The sequence below is a fragment of the Micropterus dolomieu genome, linkage group LG01, assembly GCF_021292245.1.
Source record: "Micropterus dolomieu isolate WLL.071019.BEF.003 ecotype Adirondacks linkage group LG01, ASM2129224v1, whole genome shotgun sequence".
NCBI classification, from domain to species: Eukaryota; Metazoa; Chordata; class Actinopteri; order Centrarchiformes; family Centrarchidae; genus Micropterus; species Micropterus dolomieu.
The window spans coordinates 4,569,143-4,583,453 of record NC_060150.1 but is presented as its reverse complement, the minus strand read 5'-3'; the positions used below and the strand labels follow the sequence as shown (position 1 = coordinate 4,583,453).

Sequence of the window (14,311 nt, the reverse complement as noted above, 5' to 3'; positions counted from 1 at the left end):
CCTGTGTGTGCAGCCTGGTGGTACGCCATAGTGCAGCTGTGGATGTATCACTGCTTTGGTAGGCACACACATGTTTTGGTACAGGAGAAGGAAAGTTGTCCTGTTTTTTTCTCTCTTATTCCTATTCTTTTATATTTTGCATTCTTCATGTAAAACCACAAACCACATTTGGTTTCAATGAGAAAGACAAAAGCCACTGAACGAAAGATTTTTTTTCCCCCTTTAACTCGCCATTACTCGTTGGAAACTCTTCTTCATAACATCATAAATCATATGTGTAGACTCGCTGGTGCAAAGTTCAAGTTAGCTGTCTCTGACAAAACATCGCCACGATGCAACACAGAAGAATCCTATTTCTGGCCCATGCAGCTACACAGAGAAGGTTTTATATCATTTATTTTGTTGTTCTGTTGGTTTCTAGAACCCTAGAGTGAAAGTCTGCAGATTAGTCACAGACTTGTTGTGTGTTTAAAAGCCTGTTTGTTGTACCTTTGGATAAGGCCTTCTGTTTTGCATATGCACAGGTTTATATTTATTGTATTTTACATAAAGAGGAGGACCGCAGAGTCACTGTAATTAGCGTGTATCTGTAGTTTGTGTAAGTGTATCCGCCGATGCTGCAATTACATCCATGCAGCTGCGGTACGTACTGTCACACACATCTTCTGTGCTGCACCCTATACCTTTCACCATTTAAACATGCATAACAATTTTAGAGCATATATAATTACAAAATGACTAGCTTTGAAATGCATCAGGTTTTCAGGGTACATGGGTGTAAGATAAGACTCCTCACACTCTGCACACAACATTTATAATACCCTGCCTTGTTGCCTTCTTGTTTTGTTGTTGCATTATTGTTGTTTCAAGTATTACAATTCAAGTTATTTACGTGTCTCCTTGTATTGATTAGGACTGTTGAGTGTGATATAAAACACAGCACTAAAATAACCAAAAACTACTAAGGGGCTGTGCAAAAAGGGAATATATTTTATCTTTAAATGTTTTAGAGAGCATAAAAGAGTCTTGTTTGTTATTATTTAAGGTAATTATTGGTCAAAATGATGGCTTTTTGAGTGTGACGTGCTGACATGAAGGTGCACATGGAGGGCGTTGCTCCAACAGGTTCATTTAAGGGAGCATGTCACAATGACGGATATTATATTTCATGTCCCAAGTATTCAGTATGTAAAAAGATTTAAGAAGAAACAGTTAAATGCACTATGATCATGGCGAAGTGGAAAAGGGGAATAAACTCTCTCTTTCTGCCAGCGGCTGTCTGTCCCTGTCGTCCCCTGAGCTGAGGCCACCCTGAGGCCAGTGACAGTGGCATGGCAAGGATCAATACCACACAGACAGACACACACACACTGCCACCCTGAGCGAGGGATCGATGGAGGGATAGAAAGAGTCTGAGGAAAAGGAGACGTCCTCTGGTTTAACTCTCATCAGCACCTTTAACACTTCATCACAGTCTGTTTAAAGGACATTCTCTCTTCAAATATAAACATCCATCCATTTCGGTACTACCTGATCGTAGTTTCACAAACACTTGCTTAAATGAACAATTATTAAGATAAAGTGAAACTTAAAATGAAGATGTCACTGAGTTGAATGCCCTTTTAAACCTTCTCATCCTCCCTCAAACCATTTTATATTTAGAGAGAAGGGATTTAAGAAATACAATTTTATAAAAGTATTCAGCAATAAAACCAGGTTTTAGATCCCTAAACTTGCTTTTCTTGGTTTCAGGCCGGCTTCACACGCTTTTGTTAATCAGAAATTAGGGCCACATCAAAGCATTACAGCCAAAAATACAAGTTTTACAAAAATGAGAATTGATTTAAAGCAACATTAGATTAGTTTTTTTGTGTGATTTAGCCCTTACTTATTATAATTACTTATGATCACAACCTAGCAAGTCACCAACTTTGCTTAAAAATGAGAGATAAAAATGATAGAAAGCAGACATGGATGAGCCAGTTCAGACACTTCTGCGGCTCAGTGGATTTGTATCAAAGTGCTCTCATCAATTGATCAGTGACGGAGGAGTTAGCAGTTGTCTCTAGTTAACACACACACACACACACACACACACACACACTAACACACACACACTATATGCACACCTTCTCTATAATTCATGGGGTGTATTGTACGGATGCAGTTAACTGCCGCTTAAAAGTAATTAATTGATTTTCTGACATATCAGTTAGCATCAGCACCAAAAGACACACACACACACACACACACACACACACACACGCACACACACAGGATAACATGCAGGCTAACACAAGGTCGCCGCTCACACATTTGCAACACGGTGATATTCAACGTTCAACACAATGCATTATGGTGACACACACACACACACACATGCAACAAAGTACATGCCATTATTGTGAGTACTGTACACAGTGCCTTATTTAAAATTCAACTACCAATAATTATGTTATGATGATAAACTGAAACAGTTTTCACTCCAATGATCCATCATACAACAAACTAGCTAGATATTGTGCACAGGTTCACCCTTTGCTTTACTTTACCCTCACTGAATCATTGCGACATTAGCCTGGAGACATTAATATAATTACTGCAAGAAGACGAAAGGAGACAGCATTTAACATGGTGCTACTGAGTCATTTTATGGCTCAAAGGGGCGTTGCTTTGATGGCATTAACCGTGAAAGGGTGCCGTTGTAAAGATTATAGTGTTTCTGCCAGTGGCAGATGGGGGAAGAAGTGAAAGGTTGAAGGTCACCAAAGGTCACCATGGATAACATTAAGGAGATATTTAACGCTTAAAGTGTAACAAAACAAACTGAACTCAGGAACTCAATTACGGAGGCCTTTTGCACATTCCAGAAGAGCTCCTGAGTCCTCTTGTTGTTCCTTGTATTTAATGTTGCTGACTAATGTTTGAGTTAGATGTAATGAATGAATCAAAAGGAGAAATGCAAAGGAGACTGAAAACTCTTATGAGTGTAATGGTTATTTATTATCTGCTCCGGAACGTAACTGTCCCGAAACCTTCAGCAAATTCAGTTTCATGTATTTCTGTTCACTTGCTTTGCTCTCTCACAGCCGCTCTCCGTCTTTCCAGTTCACTCGCTAGCTCTCTCGACCGCTGTTCCCTTAGTGTCTCTCAGCTTGCTTGTATATATTCTCCTTCTCTTTATCTAGCAATATTTTAAAACTCGTCGTTAGTTTCTTTTTAGTGTTTATGAACACTATAAGAAATTTCTGTCCCTCGTCCTAACACAGATTCTAGTAGCACCCAGTTTGTCCTTATTTTTGTGAATGAAGCTGCACACAAGTTATGGCAGAACCTGAACCATTGAAAAGTAACCCGGGACACCGGGACATTTTGAAACTATCCAATGTGAAGTGAATTTAGTCCCTGGTTTCACCACTAGTTAGGTTGCCAAGTTCCTCAAAGGGTTATACAGCCATATATGCCACTCAGGGGGGGGGGGCACAAGGCAACAAAGGAAGGACCCAAATGTAGATAGTCCAGGCAGACAGGTAGGGTTTGGTGATTAACTGCAGAAGTAGTAATGAATCCACAGGATCGAAGGAATGGGGTAGGAAAAGGTGCAGGCAGGTGGGTTCAGATCCAGCTGCAGGTGTCAGGCTACAGCAGGTACAGTGTTCAGGTTAGCAAGTAGGCTACAGGTTACAAGATTTAGGATTCAGGTTTCAGAGGCCCAAGGTAACAATGAGAATCTGGCGGGGAATGAGTGGAAATGGGCGTGAGAGTCAGGTGACGGGGACAGGTGGGTGGAGCTGAGGGCATCTGGTGAATAGGTAGAGAATTGCAATGAACGGGTAAGAAGGAAAGTGGTTGGAGGATGGGAGCGAGAGGCAGATCGTGACACTATACTGCAGTATAAAGACCAAAACCGACATGTCTGTGTGCATTTAGCCAGCGCTGAAAATAGTTCCCAACAAATGTGTGAGTACTGGTTTGTTAAAAACTACAGTGAGCAGCTGTTTCAGAAAATCTGTGAGCTGTTCAAACATCTGCAGTACAGACACACAAGATGTTAATCATGAAAAGATAATAGTGAAATGCAGGTTGATTTGTTGTTACACGAAACAGGTTGATGGAAAAAAAGTTCCTTTAATGTCACATTTTCTCTGTAGAAATTCCAGTGAAAACAGCTGGCAAAGTCCTTTTAATGGGGGAAAAAAGGCAATGTGTGTGTTTGTCCTGTGTGTGTGTGTGTGTGTGTGTTGAATTATTCAGCCGGCCTCTGCGATGAGAGAAGATGGGCTTATTCTTGTTTAACTTAAAATTGATTTTCTGACACAAGACATGAAGGACGCAGAGAGACAGAGAGAGAGAGGAGAGAGAGAGAGAGGAGAGAGAGAGAGAGAGAGAGAGAGAGAGAGAGAGAGAGAGAGAGGTATACCTATTCAATCATGCACCCAGTCAAAGTTAGTTAAATGTGTATTCTTTCCTAGAACGTAGAAATGGAAATTAAATGGGTGAAGACAGAGAAAAGTGAGACAGTGTTTCTGACGGAGAGACAGGACGAGACAGAGAAGCAGACCGATAGAGAGACCGCGAGAGGAAGACAGAAGTGCCTCAGGCGGTGTTTAGTGCAGTTTGAATGGCTGAGCAGGTGCATTAGAGCAGAAACCTTTAACTCACACACACTAAAAGGAGAAAACACACATACACACTGCAGGTCTGAACAGTGAACATCACAACTGATCAAACCGGTTTAATGCAGGAAAGTCCCATTCTGTCCACTCCTGGTCTGTGAGAGACGAATGAACTCCCAACAGACGCCACGTCAGTGTGGACAAATATGAAGACACCTTGGGCTTTTCCTAAGCGCTCATGTTGCAACCGCACCTGGCCAATCGCTGTTTGATTGTCTGCTTTGGGAAGTTGCATATATTGATGCATGCAGTCCCCCAAAATCACTTCTGCAAGATCTAGGTCTGCTCCTGGGTCTCCCTGTTGGACGTGTCCACAGTCCCTCAGGTAGCATCTCATCCCACAGGCAGACCTCCAGGAAGCCTCCTGATCAGAAGCTCAACCACCTCAGTTTGCTTCTTCCTTCTTCTAATAATATTGTATGTTTGGCGGTCAACAGGAAATGCAGTTGGATCATTAACTGAAGTGTTGTACTGTAGCAGTGCCTGCGTGGTCTCAAGTTAACTGACTGTATTATGGGGTGTATCTATGTTGCACCTCCAAAATAAAAACGAGTAAAAGGGTGCTGTATGGAGGTAAGTGGAAAGAACAACACACTGATGTAGACGGATGGATGTATGGAGAGTTGCAGCAGGGGTGTGTGGATAGAGGGATGAATCCAGGCCCTGAGGGCAGGAAAAGGATGAGGAGAGGATTGAGGAGGAGATCCCTGAGGAAGCGAGGGATTGAGAGGAGGGAGACAACAGAGAACCAGGACTGATGATGAAAAATCTGTTTTATTAGTCTTTCAAAGTGTGATTGTTGTTAAATCTTAGCTTCACATAGAGTCATGAAGCATAGGGTAGAGCCGGGATGAATGAAACACTTTTCAGATATACGTCATTTTAAAATATAATGTTACAGACAGGAATCATTTGTTGTCATCATCAACAACTCACATGTGTGTTCTATCAATACCAGGTGTTATCTTGTTAAAATGTGGAACGACTTCAGTGTAATTTCACTTTGAAGGAAAGGTGCGCATTGTTTCATTCGTTCCTACTGTGCGGGACGGAAGAAACACAACGATATACATTTAAATAGTTTTATTCTTGTTTATATTTAGAAAGCTTGACATTGCCCTTCTTAATATGTAATTGCAAACTCATTATGTCCTTTTTCTTAACAAAAAAGAGTATAAATATAACTTAGCTATCTAAGTAGAAAATCTAACAGCTAATGCAGATTTGGATCAGATATTGGCTGCCCGTTTTATGTACATCTGCAGCCCGTTTTCCTGGTCTACTGTGAAGACCCTGTTATTTGGCTGTGAGCATCCTGGTGGTCCAGCCTGCAGCCGTTTTAACTCTGAAACCTGCCGATCTTGTTGCTCCGAGTCTAAGCGGGAGCCATCTTGATTATTGCGCAATACCTGCAAGCTGCCTGCCTGCAGTCGTCTTTTTCTGCAGAGAGGACACATGCAGCTTGAGAACATACGGTGTTTTTAGCCATTTTGTGGCCAATCAGTTGGAGATATATAGACATGCACGGGTATCAAATGAAAGTTCTGCTCAAGCCGGATCGATATCAATATTTCAATGTTTTGTCATTTGGAAATTGGTTGTATGGACTGAAAAAGTGTTTTGAAGATATCTATCAATAAAAGTCAACATTTTAACAATAAATATTGCCAAAATATGGAAATTCGCCTGGTATATTTGAAAATGTTGTATGATAACTGTTGTATTTTAGTTTATTTTCATCAGATTTACAGTTACAACTGCATTCTAGGTGTATTAGAAGATATTCAGTTGCATTAAAAGCTTCCTCAGGATGGTTTTTATGGTTTATTGCATTAAAATATAGCTTTTTTTTACCAGGCGAGGATAAAAATATCAGATTTTTTCTTTATTGCATCTCCATGTAGTCTGTAAAAGTAAAATAAATATATTAATACACAATGGATTTATATTCCTTAGCTTCTGACTTTTCAAAGGAGACCAGAATTATGCATCTAAGCCAAATGGTTGAGGAGTTATTCCTGATTCATTTTGGGCATGTTATTTTAGTTTCTTCTTGAAAAAGGTGCCTGTTTTAAACTTCACTAGCTTCTAAACTATAAAACTTGGACATTTAAAACTTCACGATGTATTAAAGTACTAAATAATCTTTCATGTGATCATGGCGATGGCACATGGCACAATTAACACAACTCGTCATTCAAAAAAAATGATCGCTTGAGTGAATTTACTTTCCGCGATTGAACAGCTTCTTTGGTAACTCCCTGAAAGTGTGACGTATGCACCTGATTTTTCCCGCATCTGTTAAGTACTGTGGACTGTATGTGCTGAGGTAGTTTGGCATATCAGACTTGTATGGGCCAAACTAGGAGGCGACACTAAGTCAAAGTTCCAGGACATTTTAGAGGATGCAGTGCAACAGGTTGCTGCAACACAGCAACCATGGCAATGAGTAAAGCAGAACGTGCGAGTGTGTTTTTTATTGTATACAGGCAAGATACTGATTCAAAATATCAGATGGGCGTGTTTTGCTGCCTTGTTATGCATTTATCCATTCAACATGTAGATTGTATATATAGTGTTGTTGAGTACGCTGCTAGCTTAGTTGCATTTACAAGTAGCATTCGGGTAACATGGCTGTTTGCAAAAACGTGTAATGTTTCAAATGAAGAGGTATTTATTCCATTCAGCAGAGAGACCAATCACTAGCCTGCTACATTCAGTGGAAGAATGTAACAAAGTGCATTTACTCAAGTACTGTACAGTTTTGAGGTACTTTTACCTTACTTTCTTGTACCAACGTGTGCCTTTACTAGCTGCAACATTGAAGCGATGAACACGTTAATGCATCAATCATTATAATCTAGGAATATATATATATAAAATCCTGAAATTCTTCTTTTACTTTTGGTACTTATTCATATTTTGATGCTAAATCATTTTGTACGTTTACTTAATAAATGTTTTGAATGAAGGTCTTTTACTTGTTAAAGAGCATATTTACACTGTAGTAAAAGACCTGAATACTTCTTCTAACATTGACTATTTATGTTTATGTTTATTTATTTAAAATGGACAGTGCATATTAATCAATGTGAGGACTTAAGTCCAATATGTAAATGAACCAGATTTAGCCATAGAAGAAAATTTTCATCTGCTGTCCCTGGCAGGTTCATGGCATAACAGAAAATATTACATACGCAGGCACATAAGCACAAACTGAGATCACAAGAACATGGATAAAACACAAAAGCATGAATCACATAAACACAGAGCACATAAGCACAGGCAAAATCATATAAGCGCAAGTAAGATGACACTTAAAAGACATCAGCATGTAAGCACAAACAAGTTGGAAAAGCACTAGTGCAAATTATGACAGTGTATTTGATTATTCAGTAACCACTGTTTTATTTGTTTTATTCGTGATTTGCTCGGTGACTGTGCTGAATCCTGCAGTCTGTTCTCCATCACATTGAGAATCCTGAATCAGGATTTACGGTTCAGGGCAGAGAGAGCGTAGGACCGGTGCCGGTCTTGTTCACTCTCTGATCCATCCTGCCCACCTCCTACAGCCGGTGGAGTCCTTCCATTCATTTAATGATATCGACATTTAAAAGTCATTATGTGTAAACGTGAAGGAAAATCAATATTAGCACCGCTTCTTCTATTGTTGTCTCTCCCACTACTGCACTCGCCTACTAAACAGCACATAGAAGAGATAAATGTTAACCCGGGTGTCCCGTTTGGAAAGGGGATAAAACATCATCTCAGAAGTGACTGAATTATATTTGAGGATATATTTCTCTAATTCCAGGACAATGTTTACTTTACAACAGCAAACTTGGGTTCAACTGTGTGTCCGAGGTACAGGTTTATCACAGTCATGAGAGAACACTGTACCAGAACAACGTACCGGCCACACAGATCAATGACTGTTTGCCATGGCCCAGATCATTTGTGACAGTTAGAGAGGGAGACTTCTAATCAACTAATTAGCCATTCACACCCCTCAGGCTTTGGTTGCTTACTTAACCTTTCTGTAGCGTGTGTGTGTGTCTATGTGTGTGTGTGTGTGCCATCCAAGTAACCTTGAAGATTCTGGAAAACGGATCATCAAAGTGGAAGGAACCAGCGCAATTAACCAATCAGACACCTTAAACCCAACCACACGGGGACGCAGAGAGTCCCAAACGAGCCAATGAATAAATCAGAAGGCTTAGTCGCTGGGCGGAATTTACAATACAGAACAGACGGGCGCTAATGGGTACGGGCCACACATACACACACATAAAGACAACACTTTGCATTCACTTGTTAACCACAACGTGGGGACAAATGGGGAAGGAGGGAAGAAATGGGGGTGAGAAAAGGGTGAGGCGACTCTTTACATGGCTTCATCGTTAACCACAGGACTGAAGGGACCTCGCCTCGTCTCACACAGGACACCCGTTCCACCAGACTTTACAGACACGCACCCGCCATCTGGACCATTAAGGCTGAGGGGAACCAGTGCGGTCTGGAGAAAAACGACATCGGGAACATTGAAAAAGCTGTGGATGATCGCCAGCTTCATCGACCGTCAGATGGCTGTTCACTGTTGGCGGTTTCTTGAAACTTCGAGGCAGGTTAGAGTCAGCGGGGAAGTGTAGCGCAACAAAGAGGGCGACTGAAAATAGAGACGGGTGACGACATTCTTTTAAACCAGCAACGGCATCATCAGTTTTTGTGTGTTTACGTGTATTTAGCTGCCATTGATACAGGTTAACTACATGAAATGACTGCGATTACAACCAGATTAGCCAAAAGTGCAAAAAAACCAAAATGTTGAGGTTTATCTCTGTAACCCTAAGCCTAAACATACTGCCACCACTGACTTTGTAACCTCGCAACACACACACACACACACATACGAGGCTCGGCATTGAACGAAGTAGCTATGAAGGGCTGCTGAGCTTGGATTGGATGCACACTGTGGTAACTTTACCATTGATACGGGCCTGTGGCCTAGCTGGTGGTTCCCCTTAAATACACTAAGACACAGACACACAGAGGTACAGTCGCATGTGTGTCGTGCATATTTTGTATTTAACAGTAGAAAGTAGGAAAAACGAGACACTGGGGTTTAGCAGCCCTGCTATTTGGAGGGTTTTAGTCTCCAGAAGTTCCTCAGCTGCTGGGCTTTAACAGTCTCCAACTCGAAACAAAATATATTCAGTACTTGTGAGTAAGACAATGTCAAGGTAACTGGGAGGGAATGTTACTTTCCCCTTTACTTTTATACTTTCCGGTTTGTGCCCTCTTTCAAATCACTACAACTCAGAAATGGAATCCGTGCCCTTCTCCAGAGAAACATCAGCATGTGCGAACTTACGCACACGCCGTCCAGAACACATTGATATTAAAACACTGAAGTGATTAAGCAGGCGGTCGGAAAGGAAGTGAGAGAGGGCAGCAGAGAGGGAGGAGACGGAGGAAAGAGATGAAAAAGAAGAGAGGAAATGAAGGGATCTTTTATTGGAGCTCCGTCTTCCTGCTGCAGCTGATGGAGGAGGACAGGAGGAGGGAGACGCTGCAAAAAATTAGGCTAAGCTCATACTCGGAGAATGCCCTGTAAAACGTTTTGATGATGGTGGCGGAGACCGCTTGTTAGAAACTACAGTGAGCAGCTGTTTTAGGACATTACTGAGCTTCTTTTAAAATGAAAATGTTGGAGAGATTTACGTCTTTAGTGGGAACCAATGGGCTTGGAGCTGAGAGCCACAGACAGGAAGTCAGAAAGTACTGAGAGATGGTTTGGGTCACAAATGGGATTTGTGGGACTGCAGATTTGTATTTTAATGTGTTTGCTTTAGGGTTAGGCTGATATATGTGCCAGATACAGGAATGTCAGTGTGGTATACGTGTGATATGACGGCGTTTCATAACATATTTAGTTCTGATCAGTACTGCATTAGCTGGTGTTTCTTCTAATAAAAAGGTTGCAGTCTCACATTTTGTTACAGCCACGATCTTCCTGTGTTTCAGCTTAGAGTCTTAGTGCCTCTTGATGCTATTAATCTCAGCATGACAAGGGTCAAATCCAGGGAGAAACAAAATAAGTATGATCTTAAATTACAACTGAATCGCCACTGATGCTTTTGGAAAGGCGTTATCTTCTTATCGTCTTGCTCTTGCCTTGAAATAAACTACATTCACCAAACACTGTCATAAAAAAAAAAGTTTGATGGGGAAATCTATGATAAAAACCACCAACTGAGTGCTGACATCTTTTACAGGGGGGTGTGGGTGCAGAGATCAAACAGAAGAGCCCGGCTGTGTGATGTGTGGCCAGATCGCCACATGGGAGCCACTGTGTAGGTGTGTTTACTGCATGTGTATGCATGGTGTGTGGGTGTGTGTGTGTGTGTGTGTGTGTGTGTGTGTGTGTGTGTGTGTACAAGATGAATCCATACAAGGCGGTCTGCGCTTATTCCCAGGCTTCAAAATAAAAGCCAGAGATCACAGCTGGACAAATTACCCAAAACACACACACACAGAAAAGAGAGAGGGAGAAGAGAGAAAGAGAGAGAGACCAAGTTTTACACACAGAGGTAAATAAAAGGAAATATTACAAATAGACCAATAAAGACTTTACTGAGGCTCATGAACGTGTGACTAAAGATATATATGTGTGTGTGTCTGTTACATGTTCATTTGTGTGTGTGGGTCCAGAGCACTGAATCATAATGATTGCAGCAGACAGCTCCTCAGTGAGACTCTGCTATAAAAACTTACTGTAATAGTGAGTGTATTAGTAGGACAGCAGGAGGTGACACACACCTACACACACACACACACACACACACATAACCGTACAAAAGAAAAGTAGTGTTTTTTCCTGCAGCTTTTAGCAGGAATATGGAAAATTCCCTTCAAAAAAATTGACGAGCATGAAATGAAGATGAAATGAGAAATAATGGAAATAATTACCAAGGGCCCCAACGTGTGACACCTTAGAAAGTCTGGGATTAAAAGTTTGTTTTTTTCCCAAGCTGTATCTGTACATTTTAAGTCGGTAGAGTCATAAGTTAAGTTTTCACTGAATATACAGTGTCTACTATTTTTAGTAGAGGCACTTGTTTGTGGGTAAAACAGTACTGGAGTCACACCTGGAATAGATTAGTCTACTCCCACAGGAGGGTCAGAAAAACTAGGCACCCTGAGGTCCCAGAAGTAAAAAGTAGACATTGTCAGGGCAGTTTAGGGCTTGTGAGGACATGAAACTCTCCTGACTGAATCATCAGCAACAACTAAAGTCAATGGTGCGATCCTGTGGACATAAAGACACGGACAAGGAAGTCAACTACAAACTCCCAATGTGCATTTGGAGCTTATAATTCTGCTGCTAATGATGGGAGAAAGCTAATGATAACATTGTTGAGAAAATTGTCAACACTATCTAGAGCCAATTCAGCAACTATTGCGATAATATGTTTCTGATTCATACCTGTGTTGTTCTCTATAACAATGGCGCAAAGGTTCATGCTTTTCTTAGTATTTAAAACGATCCTCTTTAAACTGATAAAGAAAGAGTTGAAGTATTAAAAAACGGATGGCCATGACATAAACCTTTAATATTAGGTTTTAATTCAAAACTAATTCTGGAGCAGCTTTTCTAACCCTTAACACAGTTGGATTCGTCAGCGCTGCTCAGAAGTGTGAACACCGTGACCAGTTGAGAAATAGTTGTCCTACACAGAAAACTGAGGGGAGGAGAAGGAGGGGTTTCTGGTAAACATACAGCACTAATTTCTCATAAGTCCTTCCTTCCTCTCTTTAATCTATCCCATTTTTCCATTTCTTTCTCATTGACTTCCCAACATCAGCAGCATGCTGGAGAACACATTTCTATCTTCTTGAAAGCAAATATCTGCATGTGGGAATCCAGGATTGTTCACTAAATTTACACTTTAGGGTTTATAGAAATGATAATTTATAATGAAATACAAGCATGTTGGCACATTATCTATTCTGGATGATTACATCCCTCACAATTTGCTTCCAATGCCAACATTCAGTGCCAATGCAGGAAGTAGTTTGTCCTTGATGCAGACAGATGGAAAGTAAGGATATAGGGGTTTGAGGTGGTAACGGGGCATGTGGTGAATCCAACTTTTATATAGCTTCTAAAAGCCTTGTCATCCAGCTGTGGTCTACACACATTTTAATCTGACTAACTAAATGTGGGATCACTTTAAAAAAACGATCCAAAAATGTACTTTTTGTCCTACATATAAATGCTTATTGAAGCTCTGTGTGACTTTAACCAGGATTTACAAGTTACAGCTCTCTCTCTCTCTCTCTCTCTCTCTCTCTCTCTCTCCCTGCCAACAGCTGACTATGGGCGTTTCCACTTATTCTCCAATCAGGTTTCACCACAATCAGCACAGCCAATCATCATCAAGTCACTGTCACACTTTAAATCTGTTCTCTCCTCTGCTAACAGCTGTCATTTCAGTGCTACTGCTACATTCACCATAGTCACCAGATCCAGGTAGTTCAGCTCAGCAGAATCCTACAGCCTAATCGCCAAATGACTCTGCGCATTCTCATTCAATGTTTTACTAAATGTGTCAATACATTATAAGTTGTTCACTCAATCAGGTCTCTCCCGAAATAGGTGTATATGTAGAAGTTCACAGATAAATGTGCCTTCCAGGTGTAGTAACCTGCTTAACACTCAATACAATATGCACTTCATTACCGTAGTCCGCTAGGCACAAACACGACAGAGCGCATACTGATTCATTTGGTCATTCCTCTCATATTTGGCTTCAATTTAAATGTTTTTCATTATTGACCATTCAGAGGCTGCATCCTGCAGACAGCATGTATGATGAAAAACACACTTGTGTGTAGCAGAAGACTCAACGTGCATGAATACATTAAAAAAGACCCAATTGAAAGTGTAGTGGACTTGCAGTAGTCGATGATGCAATTAGATATAGCAATACTGCAATATAAAATTACAAGTAAACTTTGAAAATATAGAATAAAAGTACATAAGCATTGTTTTAAAATGTACTTTAAGCAAAGTGAAATGACTCATAATTCAGTGAGTGAAATATAAAATAGGGATTATTCTTACCGGTGCATTATTGTGTTAGCAACATATGTCGTATTTACCATCATATTAAATAAACTCTTAATCTCTTAAAGTCTTAATCTGTAAATGTAGTGGAGTATATACTCCTCCTTCATCACGTCCTCCTCTCACCTTTAATCTTCACTCCTTTATCCTCGCCTCCTCTTTTCTTTCCCCTTCTTTCTCATGTTCGCTCCTCCTCCCTTCTTCCTGTTGCTAGACTGCTAAAATAATGTTTTTTGTGTCTCTTCTGTTGTTTTGCTCCTTTTCATGCAGGGGAAAAACACACTCACACACACACACACACAGACACACACACAGAGTTACCAAAACCACAAATCAAGCAGAGTTTTGCAATAAATAACCACAAGAGAGGGTTGACTGGACTTCAATTCTGCGTGTGTGTGTGTGAGTGTGTGTGTGTGTGTGTGTGTGTGTGTGTGTGTGTGTGTGTGTGTGTGTGTGTGTGTGTATGTGTGTGTGTGTGTGTGTGTATTAGAGAGAGAGAGGG

General features: G+C 40.7%; 1 protein-coding gene across 3 annotated transcripts in view; it reads left to right on the top strand.

The window, feature by feature from the left end:
- The window catches only part of ddx4 (DEAD (Asp-Glu-Ala-Asp) box polypeptide 4), a 23,438-nt gene that overhangs the window by 5,197 nt on the left and 3,930 nt on the right, over positions 1 to 14,311 (top strand). The window lies entirely within an intron of this gene.